Below are 19,460 nucleotides of genomic sequence, written 5' to 3' on the forward strand. Positions count from 1 at the left end.
AAAAAAAGGCAGCAGTCAGGATTTCAATCTTTAAATGACACATTCCATCTGGAGAATGATACAGCCTGAGGTGGTGAGCAGTAGTGAGGCATCCCCTAAGGAACTAGATCTGGGCCTGCCAAGGGCATCTCTTGTGACACACCACTGGGCCCACTGTAGACACAGTGATGTTCTGCTAGGTGCCAGACCCAAGCTACATTCAAGCCAAAGACTGAGGTGGGCAGGCTGTCACCCTCACCCTCCACCTGATCCCTGAAACTCGTCAACCTGGCCAAGAAACTTCCTGCTTCTCTAGGATGGAGAATCTTCCCCTACTGTCCTTGGAAGATCACAAGGGCACAATTAAAAGACTGTGTGGAGACAGGGAGGTATATGAGAATTGTCTCTACTTTCTGTTCTACTTTGCTATGAATCTAAAACTGCTCTAAAAAACAAAGCCTATTTAAAAAAAAAAAAAAAAGACTTCCTGACACTAATTTGGACAGGGTTAGCTGCCCTGTCCTAGATGGTCTAGGAAAAACAGGGAATAATAAGTCATAAGAATGCCTACCAACAGTGCTCTCTTTGGCACTGCATGTACTAAAATTGGAACAACACAAGAAGCTTAGCACGGCCCCTGTACAAGGATGCCACGCAACGTCATGAAGCGTTTGATATTTTTTAAAAAAGAATGCCTACAAACATACCAGTAGTTAAGCCTTTTAAGGCATAAGTTCTAGAGTTCTGTAGGCATCAGACTTCTTGGAGCAACATTCTGAAAAGCCTGGAAATTTCAAGTAAAGTCAAATAAATATAGCACTCTGTAGATCTTAAACAAGGCTGGATGAGAGGATTAAACCATGTACCCGGGAAAGGTTTGCACAGAGAAACTGCAAAGCAGTTCTAAAAATACCAACATGATTATCCACCATCACTGTTTTAGGGGGAAAAACAGGGAAGGGATCACAATCCAATCTAAACCTGGCATTTCTGGGAGAACAGCCGTATCACTGCGCATACAACCAGACCCTCAGTCCCCTTCCGGCAGGGTGATAACCACCACTCAAATGGCTTTTGTCACCCAGCTGTCATTAAATAGATCCGAAAGAAGACAAAGAGAAAACAATCTCCAAAACTGCCTTCTTGTTTGTAGTGATCTTGCATGCCTACACGTTTGTAATTTTGAGTGGGACTGCTTTCCCAGCTCCTCAGTGGGGCAGAACGCGGCAGTCATGCCAGTGGGTATGAAGAAAGAACAATTAAATAGGTTTATTAGTCTGATCCAGCTGCCGTAACAAAACACCACAGCCTGAGTGACTTAAACAACAGACATCTGTCTTCTCACAGTTCTGGAGACCAGAAGTCCAAAATTAAAGGGCTAGTAGGTAGGTTCTTCCTGAGGCCTCTCTCCACAGTATGCAGATGGCCACCCTCTTGCCGTGTCCCCACATGGCCTTTAATCTGTATGCCCCTCCCTGGTGTCTCTTCCTCGTCTAAGGACACCAGGTGCATTGGATTAGGGCCCTACCCTTATGACCTCATTTAACCTTAATTGCCCCTTTAGAGAGAGACTGTCCAAATACAGTCACATTGGGGGGTCAGGACTTCAACATGAATGCAGGGAGGAACAGTTTAGTCTGTAACAACACGCCTTACAGATTGTACCTGTCGTCCTCTAATCTGCTGCAACCAGCATGTGGGGTGGTGGATGCCGCCAGTAAGAGGTCAAGGATGAGAGGTGGCAAAGCAACTTTCTGCTTGCACAGGTGCACTGCTCTCACACTGAGGCAGAGAACCCAAATCCCCTCTCTCCCCTCCCCGCATCTGACCCGCTGGGATGGGGCTGGGGGTGCCTGTGGTCAAGCACGCACCAGTCATTACCTCACCAAGTGCTCAGGGTGACCTTTTAACATTTGAGATCCAGTGTCAGAGATGGAAAAGTGACCAGTTCAAGGCTACAACTCAGACAGTACCAGAGCCAGGACATACCAATCCTGACTAAACTCTAGGCCCCAAGCTTCTCCCTCACTCCATCTTTACAACCTCCAGGTCAGGACTGGACATGTTCTGAATGCAACATTTAAAATCCACCTTTGACAAAAAGACCCAGAATGAACCAGAGCCAGATGAGGGCTCTATCCAGAGAAGGCCGACAACGTTTCTCTTCACACAGAATTAAAGCAAGCCAAACTCGAATGTTCAGTTTATGCCTGGATAACAAAAACCATCTGAAGGTGGTAAGAACATAGATGTCTGTCTTTTTTGTTGTTTCCTCATTTACTTCTCTCCTTTGCATTAAGCGATAATATTTTCTAGTGTAACCTTTAATTACCTTATCCACACTATTCCAGTGAGACACAGAAACATTCCTCCTATATAGCTCTATTCTCTTTGTTCAATTATTTCTACACGTATCATATCTATATATGCTAGAAATCCAAAAATATAGTGTTACTATTTCTTTACATAGCTTCGTGTTTTTAAAGAAGCTGAGAGAAGGAAAGCAAGTATACGTTTACAGAGTCTGTTCTATTAACCTTATTATTTCTGGTTCTCTTCATTCTGTCCTATGGATTCAAGTTACCTAATGCAGTATAACTTCCCTCCTCCAATAAGGCTTTGCTTCCATTACCTCCTTTATGCTGTTACTGCCAAATACATTACTTTTCTAAATGTTACAGGCCCAAGAACATAAATGTATGCATATCATTTAATAAAATTGCTTTTTAAATCAGTTCAAAGAAGAAAGGGGGAGAAATACACATTCACCCTGTCTTTTAAATTTTTTTTAATGTTTATTTTTATTTTTTGAGAGAGAGTCAGAGAAAGAGGGGGACACAGAACCCAAAGCAAGGCTCCAGGCTCTGAGCTGTCAGCACAGAGCCCGACATGGGGCTCGAACCCACGAACCATGAGATCATGACCCAAGCTGAAGTCAGACACTTAACCGACTGAGCCACCCAGGTGCCCCTATATAGTCTTTTATAATCGTATGATAACCTTTTATAATCGTATGATAACCTACGCTGTTGGCGCTCTTGGTTTCCTCATAGGGATTTGAATAATCGTCTGTGGTCATTTGCTTTCAGCAACAACTTTCTTTAAACATCCTATAAGGCAGGTCTGCTGACGATAAATTTGTTTTAATTTTAGAATCTCTTTCACTTTTATTACTGAGAGAGTTTTGCTGGACATAAGATCCTTGGTTAGTGGATTTTTTTCTTCTCAGGACTTTGAGCCATCCCACTGCCTTCTCCATCCCACATCCACTGTTTCTATGAGAGGTCAGCAGCTAATATTACTGGGATTCATTGGTACGATTTGAGTCATTTTTCTCTTGCTGCTTTCAAGACTTTCTCTTTCAACGTTCTTTACTATGATGTGCATAGATGTGGACTTCTTTGTATTTATACTATTGGAGTTTATTGTGTTTCTTAAATGTGTAGATTGTCTTTCAACAAATTTGGGAAGTTTTCAGCCATTCTTTCTTTTCTTTTTTTTTTCTGGTACTTGTATTAGATGGATGTTGGTGTGTTTAATGATATCCTAAATTTCTCTGAGGCTCTGTTTGTTTTCTTCATTTTTTCTCTCTGTCATTTGAAATGCATAACCTCTATCACTCTATCTTTAAGCTTATTAATTCTATCTTCTGCTAGTTAACATCCAGTGCTGTGGCCTTCTAGTGAATTCTTCACACCAGTTATTACTGTTCAACTCCAGAATTTCCATTTAGTTTGGGTTTTTTTGGTGGTGGTGGTGGTGGTGGTGTTTTAGGTAGGCTCCACGCCCAACATGGGGCTTGAATTCATGACCCTGAGATCAAGAGTCGGATGTTCTACTGATTGAGCCAGCCAGGCACCCTAACCATTTGGTTCACTTTTATACTTTCTATCTCTTTATTGATTTATTCCCTAATTGGTCAGATGTTGTCATCATATCAGGTCTTTAACCGTTAAGCATGTTCCTCTAGTTCTCTGAATACTTTTATCATGGCTGCTTTGAAGTCTTGGTCTGTTAAGCCCAGTATCTCAGCCCTCTCCCACACAGTTTCGGTCACTTTTTAAAAATCCCATCTCAAATTTCTGTTTCTTTGCATATCTTACCTTTTTTTTTTTTGAAAGCTGGACCTTTTAAATATATTGTAGCAGTTCTGAATGGTGATCCTCTCCTCCCTGGGGGCTTGTTTTTGTTTATTCTTTCAGTGAGTTGGCTGGACTAATTTAGTGAAGTCCATCCCTGCCCCCCCCCCCCTCCACCAGAGGGCTCAGCTTCCAATGGTATTCCCCAGGGGGCCCAGTCTCCCTGGGATGACATGGTTTTTTCAGGACTCTCCTCTTCCCTGGCCTCTTTTAGGCTGCCTGCCTGCCTCTGATGTTATCATACCCAGCTGTTTTTGACAACGATCTGGGGCATCAATTGTTACACAGCCTGATCCAATTAAATGAAGCCTTTGTGAAAGGGTAATTTTTTATGTCCAGGTATCAGGTCTGTTCTGACCCCAGGAGGGTTCTTCCTAGTTGTCTCTTTCCCTGGTTGTCTCTAGCCTAAAGTTTCAACTCTTGCTCTCAGGGAGCTACCAGCCTTCTTAGTTACTTACCACCAAAATCTCTTTGTTTTTTAGAGTATCATTAGGTCTGAACTTCCCCATGCTCTGGCGTAAATAAATTCAGCACCTTTGGGGAGAGCCCCAGAGCTTTCTCTTCTTCTGGACTACCTCGTCCCCTCCTTGGCAAAATTTCTGAGCCACTGCCCTAGAGCTGGGGTCAAGGATAGTGGCCCACTTCTTTCAGCGTGGCACCCTCATTTTATGAACAGAGTGCTGGGTGAGGGCAGTAGCTCTTGATCTTCTAGGCTTGACTCTTCTGGAATTGAGCCTCTGCCCTACAAGTAAACTGGGGTGACAGAGGGCAATTAGGGCCTCAGGATTCTCAGTTTGGTGAAGAGCCTCCACCCTACAAGCAGAGGCTGGCTATATTTGCCGGAATTTAGCCTCTGCAACATGTAGCTAGAGGGGAATGAGAAATGCTGACAGCTGCCCCTCTCAGGGAGATGCTGAAGCCCTTGATGGAAACCCAAAGGAGAGGGAGCCACACCTTCTTGGCCACATCCAGCCAAAGGTATGGCTTCTGTCATGCTGACCTGGGCAGGAAAAAGTAGGCCACAGCTCAAGTGCCACGAACTTTTGCTGTTATTACTGTGATTTAGATTTTCCTGAATAAATGTTTCTTCATTTGCTGTATGCCTTTAGGGCAACTTCCAGATATTTTAATTGATTTCCTAAAAACAATTTTCATCAATGATTGTTGTTTTGCTGAGGAGCAGGTCTGCAGAACCCCTAATACTATATCATTCTAGAAGTGAATCCTGATAGAATGTATACTTAATTTCTAACAAAGAACAAAACACTACGTGCAAGTTCCTTTTAGTCTAATATTCCATGTCAGGGAAGCTGGCATCAACCAGCAGAACAGGAATTCTACACACTAAGAGGAAACTTCCCTCAGGAGGAACTAGGCCATACCTTTAAAAATACATTATTTTTTTTTAGGGGCGCCTGGGTGGCTCAGTCGGTTAAGCGTCCGACTTCGGCTCAGGTCATGATCTCGCGGTCCGTGGGTTCAAGCCCCGCATCGGGCTCTGTGCTGACAGCTCAGAGCCTGGAGCCTATTTCAGATTCTGTGTCTCCCTCTTTCTCTGACCCTCCCCTGTTCATGCTCTCTCTCTGTCTCAAAAATAAATAAATGTTAAAAAAAAAATTTTTTTTTAAATAAAAATAAAAATACATTATTTTTGAAGGGGCACCTGGGTAGCTCAGTCAGTTAAGCATCCGACTCTTGATTTTGGTTCAGGTCATGATCTCACAGGTTTGTGAGATCGAGCCCCACATGGGGCTCTGAGCTGACAGAGCAGAGCCTGCTTGGGATTCTCTCTCTCACTCTCTCTCTCTGCCCCTCCCTAACTTGTGCATGTGCATGCTCTCTCTCTCTTTCTCTCAAAATAAATAAACATTTAAAAAAATAATAACAAAATAAAAATACACTATTTTTGTTAATAACAATAGTCATTTATATGACTTGCTGACTAGCAAGTCATTTATAAAATGTGAGGAAACACTACCATGCATGGTTGGTGTGTGATCACAAATCAGATCATCAGGAAGCAGATGGACCACACATATCCCTCACAATAAATACCCCTCAAGTAAACCTCCTCTACACATATGAGGCTCATTTCATTCTGGGCCACTCAGCTGAGAAGGCCAAAAGGGTTCCAATCAACATCTGAAAGAAATGTGGTACTCCTCCCTCCCAAAAAACAACTGGTTTGGGATAACCAGGCAGGGGAGGAAGGAAAGTTGCTAGCACATTCTTGGAAATCACCAACTGTTGTCCATTCCCCAAGAGCAGCAGATGGCATTCCGAAAATGAAATTGAGGAGAGGGCTGGGAATGTGACAACACCAGACAACCACCTCCACCTGATGGGCAGGGGGTGGGAGGCAGGATGGCTCCAGTGCTGGCTCTGCCATGCAGGAGCTGAGAACTGGACTGCACCCTGGAACCCTTCCAGCCTCAGATTCCTCATCTATAAAATGGAGCTCCTCAATCACCCACAAAGCCCAAAGTCAGTACTTAGCAAACTGCCATTACTCTGGACAGAGTTCCTCAATAGGCTCTTTTCCCCCTACAGGTCCCTCCAGACAGCAAACTGAAGCCAGAAGGTTGTGCTTCCTATACAGGCCGGATGGGACCCTTTCCAGAGTCAGCCAGTGCCTGGACCTCCCCCAGGACCTGATTGTGCTCACCTTCATGAAGGTATCAACGGAGTCATCCCTAAAGGGCCCCCTGATATCACAGGAATCCAGATACCTGCCCTCACACCCTTCTGAGATTTCCTCCCGGCCAGCTGAGGCAGGAAAGATTCTAGGTGTGAGATGGGAATCAGTGATAAAGGACATAATGTACTGGCTCCCAGAGACAGCATATCAGCAGGGTCTACCCCTTCAGACAATAAGAGAGATGTTGGAAATCTCTAGCAGCAGCTTCTGGCCAGTGAGATTATCAGCTGGGTGGCAACTTCAAAAAAGCAAACCACACTAGAAAAAATGTTATAAAATATACTGTACTCTTCCCACAACACAGATCCAGTCCTGTCCCCTACCTGCATGCCCTGACAGTCCCCTCTGTGGGGCCTCCTTTCCCATCTGCAGTATGGGGATGAAGAGAAACACAACTCAAGTGTGTGACTGTATACAAAGGTGCAGGCTTATCTCTGTATTAAATGCACTAGGCTTGCTGCTCTTTTTCTGTTGTTCCATCTACCCATTAGGATGGCTTCCCTCTCTTCACCCTCCCTGTCCTTTTAATGTTCTTGTCAACTGAAGTATACTGCTTTTCCCTGGTCCCCCTCCTGAGGGCTTGGAAACCAAACCATACAGATGACAGCATGTGTGAATGCTTTAAAGAGACTACCCAGGGGCGCCTGGGTGGCGCAGTCGGTTAAGTCCGACTTCAGCCAGGTCACGATCTCGCAGTCCGTGAGTTCGAGCCCCGCGTCAGGCTCTGGGCTGATGGCTCAGAGCCTGGAGCCTGTTTCCGATTCTGTGTCTCCCTCTCTCTCTGCCCCTCCCCGTTCATGCTCTGTCTCTCCCTGTCCCAAAAATAAATAAACGTTGAAAAAAAAAAATTAAAAAATAAATAAATAAATAAATAAATAAATAAATAAATAAAGACACTACCCACCATAGGCTCACGGGCACTTGGTTTACCTTCTGCTCCCAGCCCCACCCCCGCACTGACTCCATGGTATCTGCTCATGAAACAATCTTGCCTTACATGTTACTGGGCTACTGGGTCAGGGAGCAGCACACTATCAGGAAGGCAGTTGCTGAAAACAAAGACTTTAACCCAAACTTTAAAAAAAAAAAAAATCCACCATCTGACTATGTGACTACTCATACGGTGAAAATCTTCTGGAAATGCACAAAGCTCACCTCCCACTCCTTTTTGGAAATACAATTTGTTTTTGATTAACTGGGTCTCAACTGAAATTAGATACAGATGGAACTTAGTGTTCCTACTATTGTCTGTCTGACACAGTTTGGGTTTTGATTTTTTTTCTCCACCACCATAAAGAAATGAAGCTTCATTTTATTCCCCGCCCCCACTATAATTTTCTTTCATTATGAAGTTAGCGTTTAAATGCTTCTTTGGAAAGTGTTTTATTTTGTTCTAAGCAGAAAGAGTCCACATATTGTAAAATAATAATTTTAGAAAACAAACAAACCCTTCAAGATCTATTGTGAAACCCAAAGGAGCGAATATTTCACCTCAAAGTGTTATCTGGCCAGATTTGTGGCAGGTGTCCACCCTTCACCTAGCTGTCACCACTGACAGGGCCTCTAGATTCCTACCTCATTGACTGGGAGGCTAGTATAGCCTGTGTGTCACAGGCTAGTATAGTCCTAGTTCCAAACAGAATGCGAGGAAGGAAAGGTTCCCCACAAGGACAATAAAGGCTCAGGACCAAACCAGACCACAAATACCTCTGGAAGTACCTCATATCTAACCAATGAGAATCCAACTCCCTTCCCGAAGCCCCAAGCTCTTCCTCCATGTTTACCATAATACCACAGGCGTGGGGACTTGGGGTACCTCTGTGAGGCCCAACTGAGAAGACCATCATAGGATGGACACAGTCCCTCCCATACAGTGTCTTCATCTTCACATGGGGATCCACACTCCAGAGCCAGGTACTGTCTCTTTTTAGAGATTCCCGTGTGACGAGCAATACGATCAGGAAAAGGAAACCAGCAGAAAACCTCAGCCCTCAAGAGGACATTCTTGACTTTTTGGGGGTGGCAGCGCTGTTCCTTTTCCCTCCTGCTCCAGTCTAGTCTCCTCCTCCTCCTCCAAAACATGGAGTCTTCCTTCCTTCCTCCCCAAGCCCTTCCCTCCCCCACATCCAACACACCACCAAGTCCTCGTGACACACCCAGAACCAGAGCCCTGCTCACTATCCCCATAGCTCCCACCTCACTTCCAGCCACCACACCTTAGGAGGTCACAAGGAGTTCTGGATGAACTCCATCATCCTGGGCCTTTCTAGACTGTGCACATCACTCCACAGGCACATGGGTCCTACAAAGATGTTAATTCCAAACAGAGGGAGTGGAAAAGGCAGACGGGAATTTGGCAGCTGCATACGGCGAGGGTGTAAAACCCTACACAAAATTCCATGTCAGCCAAGGACAAAAATTCAAACCAGTTAAAGATGTCCCTACCATCTCCCTCTGGAAACAAGTTACGTGCCCACAGTTATGGAAGGGAGGTGCGTTCCTGTGCATCCTCTCAGCTTCAGGGAGGGGAGCCCCTTCCCTTTTCTTTCTCTGCCAAGAAGAAAACTTTAGAGCCAAATTTCCCTCAGAGCGAGACTGTCAAAGGAGTCAGGCACCTCGGGGTTGCAGCACAGTGTTCCAAAATCTCCAAGATAAAAGATGCTGAACCACTTGGTACGGATGGTGCCAACAGATGGAGTGTAAATGACAGCTCTCATTTGGTGCTTCAGTGAACCAGTGCCCATCAGAGTCATTCAGCATGATAGGGCCCTTTGCCAGCACCGAGGACAACCACAAAGACAGGGAGAGGTTGCAGGCCCGGCCTAGTCCTCAGTGTGTGCCTCCATTCTCCTACACCATACCAATTTTATCCACTAAGCCATCCAAAAGATGATGCCTACATCCCTCTCCCTTGAGGCCCAATATAGCATTTCCAAGTCAACTAGCCACCAGCTGTGGACTCACAACACCCACTGAAGTGTGAGGCCACATTCTCTTCAGAATTGGCTTCTCCTGGATTCTTTCCCTTTGGGGCCCCACCATGCTCAGGAGCTCAGACAGATCTGACACAGCTTTCCAATCATCAGCCGAACTGGTCACTCAGTTCTGCCTCCTCTTCCTTTGAGGTTTATCTGCTCTCATCACCCTCTTCTCTAATACCACTGGCATCCCACACAGGACTGAGGCAATAGGCCCAGAACTGGCTTCCCAGTGAAGCTGAGAACCAAAACTACATCATGTACACACTCATGCACATGCATATGCATGCACTCACTTAAAGGCAAGGGCCTGGAGTCTTTAGGTCAAGATGTGAGGCTTCTATCTTATAGCTCTCACATCAAGATCCCACAGCACTCCTCACCACACCCAGAGGCAGGAGCTGGCTCCAAGCCCAGCCCCTAGACCTCTTCCTGAACCCCAGCCTCAAGTAGCCCTCCCTTTAAGGAGCTCTGGCTCTGCTTCCTGTTTACCCAGCTCATTGTGTTGGAACTTCTTTTCCATTGGGTTCTTTTCTTAGGTTAGACTTTATTGCTTTTGACCAAGAGTCACTATAAGACTCAGGGAGCAGGAATCATTCATTCAGGACATAGCATCTCCACCATGAACTGGCAAGAAAGTATGTGACTTCAGAGTGAGAGCCTATGCATCATGATAGCACCACTAAAGTGACAATTTCAAAAACAGAACTCAGAATGAGGGGCACATCAATTTATAACTTTAAGATGGTACATATAGAGCCCAAGGAGGCAGAGCTGGTCAATGGAGAAGATTTTCAGTTATCCCTTACTAGTATTGCTACTTACATGTTTTGCTTTGGTCATTGTCGTTCAGTTGAGTACACAGAAACTGAAATTATAACACTTTTAGACACTCAGTGCCCATATCCTAGTTTCTAATACCATTCTCCAATAAAAGGGATGAGGGTTCTTTGTAGAAATGGCTGATTCTAGGGCTGGGGCAGGAAAGTAACAAGATGAGCGTGGAGTATCTTGCAGTGTCGAAAAGAAGTGTTAAAACAACAACAAAAAACAAAAACCCAGTAAAAAGCCCCATAATAATGGAGTATGTCAAAGGGTCCCAGGAGCCAACTGAAAGAGCTTCCAGTGGCCAAAGCTGGAACAATGTGAGCAATGAAATAATTAAGCTAATACTGACTTATAACCCAAAGTCTAAAATAAATATCCATGAATCCATACTAATATAAATGAACGAGTGAATAAATACAATTCTTCCCATACTGAAGAATTCCAAATAACTTATGTCCTAACCCTTCAAAGAGGTAAAGCCACTCACCCCCTACCTGTGGGCTGCACATGGCAACTGTCTTCCAGAAAGAATGTTACACAAGAGGTGGGGAGTATACCTTTACAAGGGAGAAACCTGATAAACCTTACCTGAGCCCGGTGCTCAAGGTCAGCATCCACAGTGATAAGTCATGTTGACAGTGTGTGCCCTGCTGTGATGTAACCAGAAGGGTACATCATCCTTGTGGCCTTCCTCTCCAAATCCCACATCCCCAATATTACATGAGGAAAACATCAGACAAACCCATGACAAGGGTGGGTTATAAATATCTGGACAGTACTCCTCAAAACTGTCAAGGTCATCATAAGGGAAGTCAAAACTTCTCACAACCAAGAGGACTCTGAGGAATTAAGATGAGTAAGTGTAATGTGGTGTCTTGGATAAGGATCTGGGGACAGGAAAAGGACATTAGGTAAAACTAAGGAAATCTAAATAAAGCATGGAGTTTAGTTAATAATAATGTATCAATATCAGTTCATTAGTTGTGACTAATGTACCACGATAATGTAAGATGTTAACAATATGGGAAATGGGTGGGGGCAGGAAATATAGAGGAACTCTGTACTATCTTCCCAACTTTTCTATAAACCTAAGACTATTCTAAAATTTAGAAGTTTATTTAAGAAAATAATCTTAGCTCTGAATCAACTAGCCTTCCCTCCACCCCCACCTTTTCTTAAAGCAGGAATGGTAACCTATACTTATCTCCCCACAGCACTTAATTACCTCTGGCCTCCTTAGGAGCCAATCACGGCACATTTGTGGGCTTGCTGAGTGTTCACTTCCAGTCTCGCCCATGCCTACTTCCTGCTGTTGGCTGAGGTCACTAATACAATGGCTCCAGGTCAAGGCGGGCAGACTCCTCACATGACAGTTCCCACCGGGCTGAGGCCCTCAGAAGTAGAGCAATCAGACATTTGAGAAGCAGCTGCCTTCCCCTTCATGCAACCCAGCCTTCTAAGAATTGGCTTCTATTCCTAGACTCCTCTGATGTAACTCATCTGCAGGAATCCAGCACATGATCTAAAAGCTCTGTGGTCTGGGCCTAATTCACCCACCCCAAGCTGTAGGGCCTCTGGGCAACTCTGGGGAGCCCCTGCCTGGCCTGAGCCAGGCCTCCCTTCTTCTGGCTCCCCTGCAAATCCACCAGTTTCCACCTTTTTAGGCCACTGAGATGCATCACTGCTTGGGTACATAGGCTGATGAGAAATGGAAGGGGTTCCTCTTCCTCGAGGAACTAAGAGCAAGGAAAGGAGCAGGACAGGAAAAAAGCAAGAGAAAGAGAGAAGATGAGAGAACAAGGCAGTGCTGTGCTGGATTAGGAGCAAGATTTTTCAAACTGCCCAGACCTGCAGCACCCAGGAGAGTTCAAAGCACCTCTGCTGTTTCGCAAAGCGTCACTGTCATCACTGTCACCAGGATATGTCGGATTCTTGGACCATCTTGTAAGAGCGCCCACAACGTATGTGCATTTCCATAAAACTTGGCCTAATTCATTACTGAGACTTCGGGAAACAAAATAAAATCCGTCAAGGTCATTACGGTTCCCCAGGAAGATACCCGGAAACAGACCAGAAAAAGCTAGAAATTGAGCCTTCTGTTATAGGGAGGAATCAGGAAACACAAACCCGCTGCCAGGGACCCTGGAAAACCACAGTCCACTCCATGGGGCTGTGGCAAATTTCCTACTGAAGGTGGTGATTCAAAACTTCTACAAAGTCCTGTTTCTAATTTAACTTTCTCATCAGGAGGCACCCCTCCCTTCATTTTAGTGAAACTTAAATAATTTTTAAGAAGAAGAGATCATTTAATTTGGGTGGGTTAGCAAATGGCACATTTTAGTACTTTAGACAAGGTGTTTCCAACAGATTACTATTTTCTCAGTTACAGATTTACCTCAAGATAAGAATATTCTACAATGACAACAGAACTCTGGGTTAACCCATTCAAAGTATGATGAATGAAGAAAGCTCTCAAAAGTCTCACTTAAAAATCAAAATACTCTCAAATTCATAAGATGCTTAAACTCTGAAATCAACAAAATAAAGGAACCCACAGCTGAACTGCCATCACTAGAAGAATGGCAGCAGTGGTCCCTAAGTGACAGCTGGCCCTACAGGTGGGGACAACCAGACAGACACCAGCTGCCCAGTACCCACGTCATGCCAGCACCCACCCTGGGGGTTTTTGAGGAATCCGACCCTGTAGTCAGCCAAGGAAAGCAAGCATAGGAACGCTAAAAGGAAAAACCACCACAGTTCTCTTACTGCAAGTTTGGAAAGTAAAGGAGGAAATCCCCACTCATAACCACACCTTCACTGCAGTTAGCTCTCCAGTTTTACAGATAAGACCAGTGTGTACAAAAGGTAGAGTAGCCTACTTTTTCATTTGCGTGTTAGATTGTAAACATATCTCATGCTTGGCCAGGCTGCATGCGGATTATATATTAAAGACCACATCAACATCTTCATGCACATTCAGTTTTTAACTTAATCTAAAATTATGTCTAGGGCTCCTGGGTGGCTCTGTCAGTTAAGCGTCTGACTCTTGATTTTGGCTCAGGTCAGGATCTCACAGTTTGAGATCAAGCCCCATGTCAGGCTGCACTGACAGAGAAGAGCCTGCTTGAGATATTCTCTCTCTCTCTCTCTCTCTCTCTCTCCCTGCCCCTTCCCTGCTCACATTCAGGCACTCTCGTTCTCGCTCTCTCTCTCTCTCTCTCTCTCAAAATAAACATTAAAAAATAGTAATAAAATAAAATATGTCTTACAAAGAAGATATCGTGTGGCTATTTCTTCAGCTCTAAGGCAGCCACCAGCCGGGCAGCAAGGCTATAAAGACCCTGCATGGTGGTGGTGGTGGAGGTAGGGATAGTCTTTGCTGGTGCGAAGGCCAGACCTCTTGGTAGAATGCAGTTGCATCCCTTCGGGTCGCCTGTGCACAAAGCATCCATGAAAGCAGACTCATAGCAGAACTGGAGTGTGCTCCGCCACCATGTGTATGTGTTGGAGGGGTGGGGGTAGATTTGCTGCAAGAGTGAGCATGAGAAGATTGGAGCCCCTGCTCTCTGGCAGGATCTCAGGCAAAGCCATTCACTACAGCACTGCCAGTAACGTATTTTATACCATAAATCACAAGATTTAATAGCAGCCTAAATGCCTGTTAGGGACACAGTAAATTATGGTTCAGTCATATGGTAAAATATGGTGAAAAACCGTGTAGAATTTGAAATGGAAATCACTGAGTTTATAACAACTGACAGGTGAAAAAGTAAAATTCTAAGATCTACCAGAATAAATACACAGAAGTACACATACATACACACACATACACACACAAAGTGGAAGATGTTAAGAAGAAAATATATTAAAATGTTAACACTGGTAATGGTTGTGCCATGATTTTATTGTCTATCTACTGGACGATGTTTTTCTAAACCCTTTACAATAAGCATGCAAAATTTTATTAACTGTACCCACATTAGGTGGTTTAGTATCTCCACACTATTTTGAGCCTTCTTGTAGTACCCTATCCTTCCCACGCTGCTCCTGGGGATAATTCTTCCTCCTGCCTCCCAGACTCTGCTGGAAGAGCTCTGCTGAAAGAGGGGACCTCAAATGCCTAACCCCTCCCCCAATCTTACACAGTGCTTGGCACACATCCCCTCCATCACCCTAGTCACATGGGAAGTTCACACCTCAGACTCTCAGCTCTCAGGGCAGTGATTGGGGCTTGGCCATGCCTGTACTGCAGGGCCAATGGACATAAAGCTCCAGTGAGCCTGGCAGACAAGGAGTAAGGGGGAGCCAAGAGCAGGCTACACAGCAGAAGGGGAGGCGGGGATTCAGAGGGCTGGGATCCAGGGATGGGCACCCTGAGGGCAGTTTTAGGAATAACCACAGAGAGGGAAGCAGAAGTCCAGAAGTCTAGCTTGGTGATGCTAGACATCCCTGCAGACATAAGAAAAGTAAGGAGGTAACAGGACTTCAGAGGCAGGTGCTGAGTCCTTTCTGGAACCCAGGGTAACCTGAAGTGACAGAGGGCAGTGACTGGAGGTGGAGAGTATGGCACAGTCATGGGTCAAGGAGGAAGAGACTCCCAAGCCCACTTCTGGAAGGAGATGTAGGATGAGCAGAGAAAGAGCCCCAACTTCATTTTGAGGCCTGTGGCTCTCTAGAGAGAATCATGCATATTTCAGTTTATGTGAGGAGGCAAAGGGGGGGAGTGAGGTGGGGAGCGAGAGCTTCTTTACGCAAAAGGAAAGGCTCCCAGCAGATAGTGGGGAGGAAGACTTCACTGAATAAAAACACAGGCCATCTGTCAGACACAGACCATTTGTTCACCCAACCCTGGATGGCCGCACAGCGGAGTGTGTCCCTGTCCCACCGTGAATGGGGACAGAGCAGCTGACAGGAAGGTGGGGCAGGCCTGGGAAGAGGGGGGAACAGAGAGCCTATCTGAGATGCTATCTTTAGGGCAGGGCTCATGAGCCATGTGAGTGACAAGTGTTTAAAGCAGAGACCAAGGGGATGCTCAGTGGCAGACAGAACCTGCCCGAATGAAGACAACTCTGCAGCAAAGGTGGACCCAAGACCAGCCTGTGCTTTGCCATGGGAATCAGGGCAGGCCCATACCTGCCCCAGCATGCTCCCAGTACAGCAGGGCAGGTAGGATGAGAAAGAGGAGGGAGCAAAGTCCATTGGGACTTGGCCCCACCCTGAACTTGACTATTCTTTACCACTTGGGGGGCCAGGCAGCCAGAAGCTCAAATACAAGCTATTTCTGACCATAGGCATCTCAAGACTGAAACTGAGAATAAGCAGTGCTTGCTTTCCATCCCCCAGGAACCAAAATCTGTGAACACTGAGTCACAAAATACAAAGGTTTAAGTGGGTAAAAACAATAAAATGTGAATTGAGGACAGTGGTAACCTCAGGGAGAGAGTCGGGGCCCATGTAGTTTCTGTTGTAACAGGAATTAAATTGTCAAGCTGAAGACATTTCCGTGTATTATTTTTCCTGTAGGTTTTCATATAAAGTATCACCTAAAAATTTTATTATTAAAATAAGGTAGATCCCAAATCCCTATCTGTATTATATTTTCACCAATCCTTTTACTTTTCTTTCAAAAAAGTAACATAGGTGTAATAAAATTCTAAAGCCATGCATTTCTATTAAATGAGAGGATATGCACCCATCATTTTAGATCACATCCCTGGATGTCAACCACACTTGCCCAATGTCAGTACTGACTTCCTGGTTGCTGACATCCATCCCCCACGACAGGCCCACTTGGGAGACAACTCCATTCAGGCAGCAGTGACAAGTGAAGGGGCCACCGCACAGCTGCACCCCGCCTGCCCCTTTCTACCTTCCAGGAGAGCCAGTTACACCTGTCTAGAAGTGCCTACCTTTCATTTTCAACCCACACCAGCCTGCCCTCCTCGTGGGGCCCTCACACCCTAGACCAGGCTTGACTGATCCTTGACCTCCACAAGGCCCACCTAGACTTGCACCAGTAAGTTAAAGCATTCCTGGCCAAGAGGTTCCTAAGTGGCGATTTAACCTGCCATCCCTGGGGCGGAGGAGTGGGTTTACCCAGACCTCCAAGGTCTTCACCCCCAAAATGTGATAATGTAGGAGGTACAGGCACAAAGCAGGGGAAAAAGGGATCAGAAATCAGGGTCCCTCACATCACCTGCTGTGCCACTTTCTTTACCACTGCCTCTGTTTATCGAAACTTTTCCAGTTTTTAAAATACAGTGTTGAGCTAATAGGCCAGGAAAAGATATCACACAACCCAACTCCAATGTGGTAGACCCGAAATAAAGGGGAAAAGAGAAGCAAAAAGTGCTGTTGCTGCAGCCTTCACTAAAGAACAGAAAGCCTGGCACGGAGGCAGGGGTGGGGTGCGCCCTGAAGACCAGCTGCCAGACGCTCACATCCAGCAAGCATCCCACTGCAGACTGCAGCTACCTTCCTCCCCTTCCTGGGGTTCTGCAAGGCACCATTTTAGCAGGAAGGACAGCCAAATTCCTAGAAAACCTCTCCAAGGGTAACCCTGCTTGCTTACCCTGGGTCACTTGGAGATATAATAAAACGTCCTCATAAATCTGCTATCGAGGCTCAATGTAGTAAGATCATCTCATATGGAGAACTGTGGCGTTAAATTACATGAGGGATGGTGTCAATGAATCTTTATACCTAAAACCACTTCAGACAGGTAAAACACATGCCAACCTTAAGCCAAATGCAGCTCCACAAAGAAGCCAGCACCCTCGCCGGGCCACGAGATTACCCAGGGGCCGATGGCAACCAGAACCAGTGACTGCAAATGAATAAGGGTTCTGGTGGCCAAGAGTGGTATGTTTGAAACATGCCAAGTGACCAAGCTGGCTCTGCCACATAAAATGCTTCGAGGCTTCTGGGAAAGACATGCAGTTTCTTTCCTTCTGGAGCATTTTCAGAGGAAGATATCTTGACCCCACTCAGAGGCTCACACCATGTCCACAGACGCTCCTCCAACCCCTCCTATTCACAATCCCCTGGCCTCTCTGTGGGGCGAGAACTTACACTGAGTGACACTCAGTGACACCCATGACCTCACGATAGAAGCACCAGATGCAGGAAAATTTTACAGGTGCTCTAGTTAAATTCTGTTTTGTCAGGATCCCCACCTCCAAAGAGTTTGGAGTTGAAAGGTAACCAGCAAGTGAACTGGCAGCACGCCTGGTGCCTGGCATGTGAGCATGGGAACAGGTCACACAACTCCTCATTCTGATGGCTGGAAGGTCAAAGGCATGTGGCGGCCCTGCCTGCCTGCCATCCCTCCAAAGGGGAGTGTGACTGGAGAGACAGACACACGGGCACCAGGGCCACACCTAGCAACAAGGCAGGCTGGTTGAAGATTCAGTGCCCTGGAGGGGCTGAGGCTGCAGCTGGCTACTCAGAGGGCTGGAGATGGGGCCCATTCTGCCTGACAAGGCTGCCGGCCAGGCGCAAGGGACCAAGTGTGCAAATGCACAGTGGTTGGCTGGCCACCTTGGTCATTTAGTCTCCAACACAAAGGGAGCCTACCAAGACCTGAGACCACATGAGAGGGAGCCCAGACGGAGGCCCGGCTCTCCAGAACTGACAGTGCAAGGGAGCAGTCAGCAATGATGTCCCTAACAGGTAAAGTTACAATAGGAGTCCTTTCTGCAGCAAAAACTATACTGAGCCAAAAGAAACCATGACAGGACACTGGATAGAATCTAGGCTAGTCACCTGAGCCTCCTGCCTCTGAGCCTCCCTTCCTTCCTCTGCATTTGGAAATAAATAATAACTACTTCATCAGGTGGCAGGGGATTCATGAACAAAGCACACCTGACATGATGCCTGGCATGTGAGCCAACCTCTCCGGACAGGGGAGTCCTCCACCTGTCCAAGACAGTGAGGGCACAGGATCCTCCAGGGGCTCCTCCAGGTATCCTTGCAAATCAGGAAGAAAGGCTTTCTGCTTCCCAGAGGCTGAGAGGGGCAAGCCCAGAGGGAAGGATGCTGACACTGCTAGCTGAGGAAGCCCTGCAGCTCCCTCTGGGAGAGACTGACCTCAGGCAAGATGGACCGCCAAAGACAGCCCCCCCCCCCAACTGGACTACGTGGAGGCAATTTCTAAGGCCATAAGAAGATAAAAGTATGTCTAGGAAAGGCCTTCTAGAAAGTCACATACAATAGGCCTGAGGGAGAGGGGCGGTTTTAAAACCTGTATGGCCCAATGAAGACCCTGAGGAAGGAGTCCAGCTTAGGGCCAGGCACAATAGGGCTCTAAAGATCATCACATGGTAACAGCTCAACCCAAGTGGCCACCCAGGAACCAAGGAGATTGGGCAGGGCTCAGTATTTTTTTTAAATGACTATCCCTTGGGGAAGAGGAGAGGGAAACAAGCTTGTTGGTATCCTCTGTACCCCAAATTCCATTTGTGACTGTTATTTGTTTCAGAGAAGCTGGCACATGGCAGATGTTTTATGTATCAAAGTAAACCAAATGGGACCTCATCCTTACACTCTGTCCGCGTGGTTTTTGTCAATCGACCACCTGCTTGTGTCACAGACAATATGGATTCCAGGGCACAAGTGGGTTCTGTGCCTCTTGACACACTTGAGAAGAACCTAACGCAGCATACCTTGTCAATTTATAAACAGCGGGGTCACAACTCTGGTCCCCATGGCTGGGACAAGCTGGCTCAGACCAATTATTCCCATGAAAAGATGCCAACAACCCAACTACCCATTCATGTCTGAGGCCTCCGTGAACTAGAATTGGCATGTGATTATTACAGTGAAATAAGTGGGCTCCTA

The 19,460-nt window shown here is 46.0% G+C and overlaps 1 protein-coding gene and 1 non-coding gene across 20 annotated transcripts in view; one reads left to right on the forward strand and one right to left on the reverse strand.

Moving 5' to 3' along the window:
- INPP4A (inositol polyphosphate-4-phosphatase type I A) overlaps window positions 1-19,460 on the reverse strand; it is a 150,672-nt gene that overhangs the window by 95,530 nt on the left and 35,682 nt on the right. The gene's annotated exons all lie outside the window — the stretch shown is intronic.
- Window positions 558-661, forward strand: LOC123581722. Its single transcript, XR_006703963.1, has one exon. It is a non-coding gene; the product is annotated as a U6 spliceosomal RNA (small nuclear RNA).

Source organism: Leopardus geoffroyi, chromosome A3 (genome assembly GCF_018350155.1).
Source record: "Leopardus geoffroyi isolate Oge1 chromosome A3, O.geoffroyi_Oge1_pat1.0, whole genome shotgun sequence".
NCBI lineage: Eukaryota > Metazoa > Chordata > Mammalia > Carnivora > Felidae > Leopardus > Leopardus geoffroyi.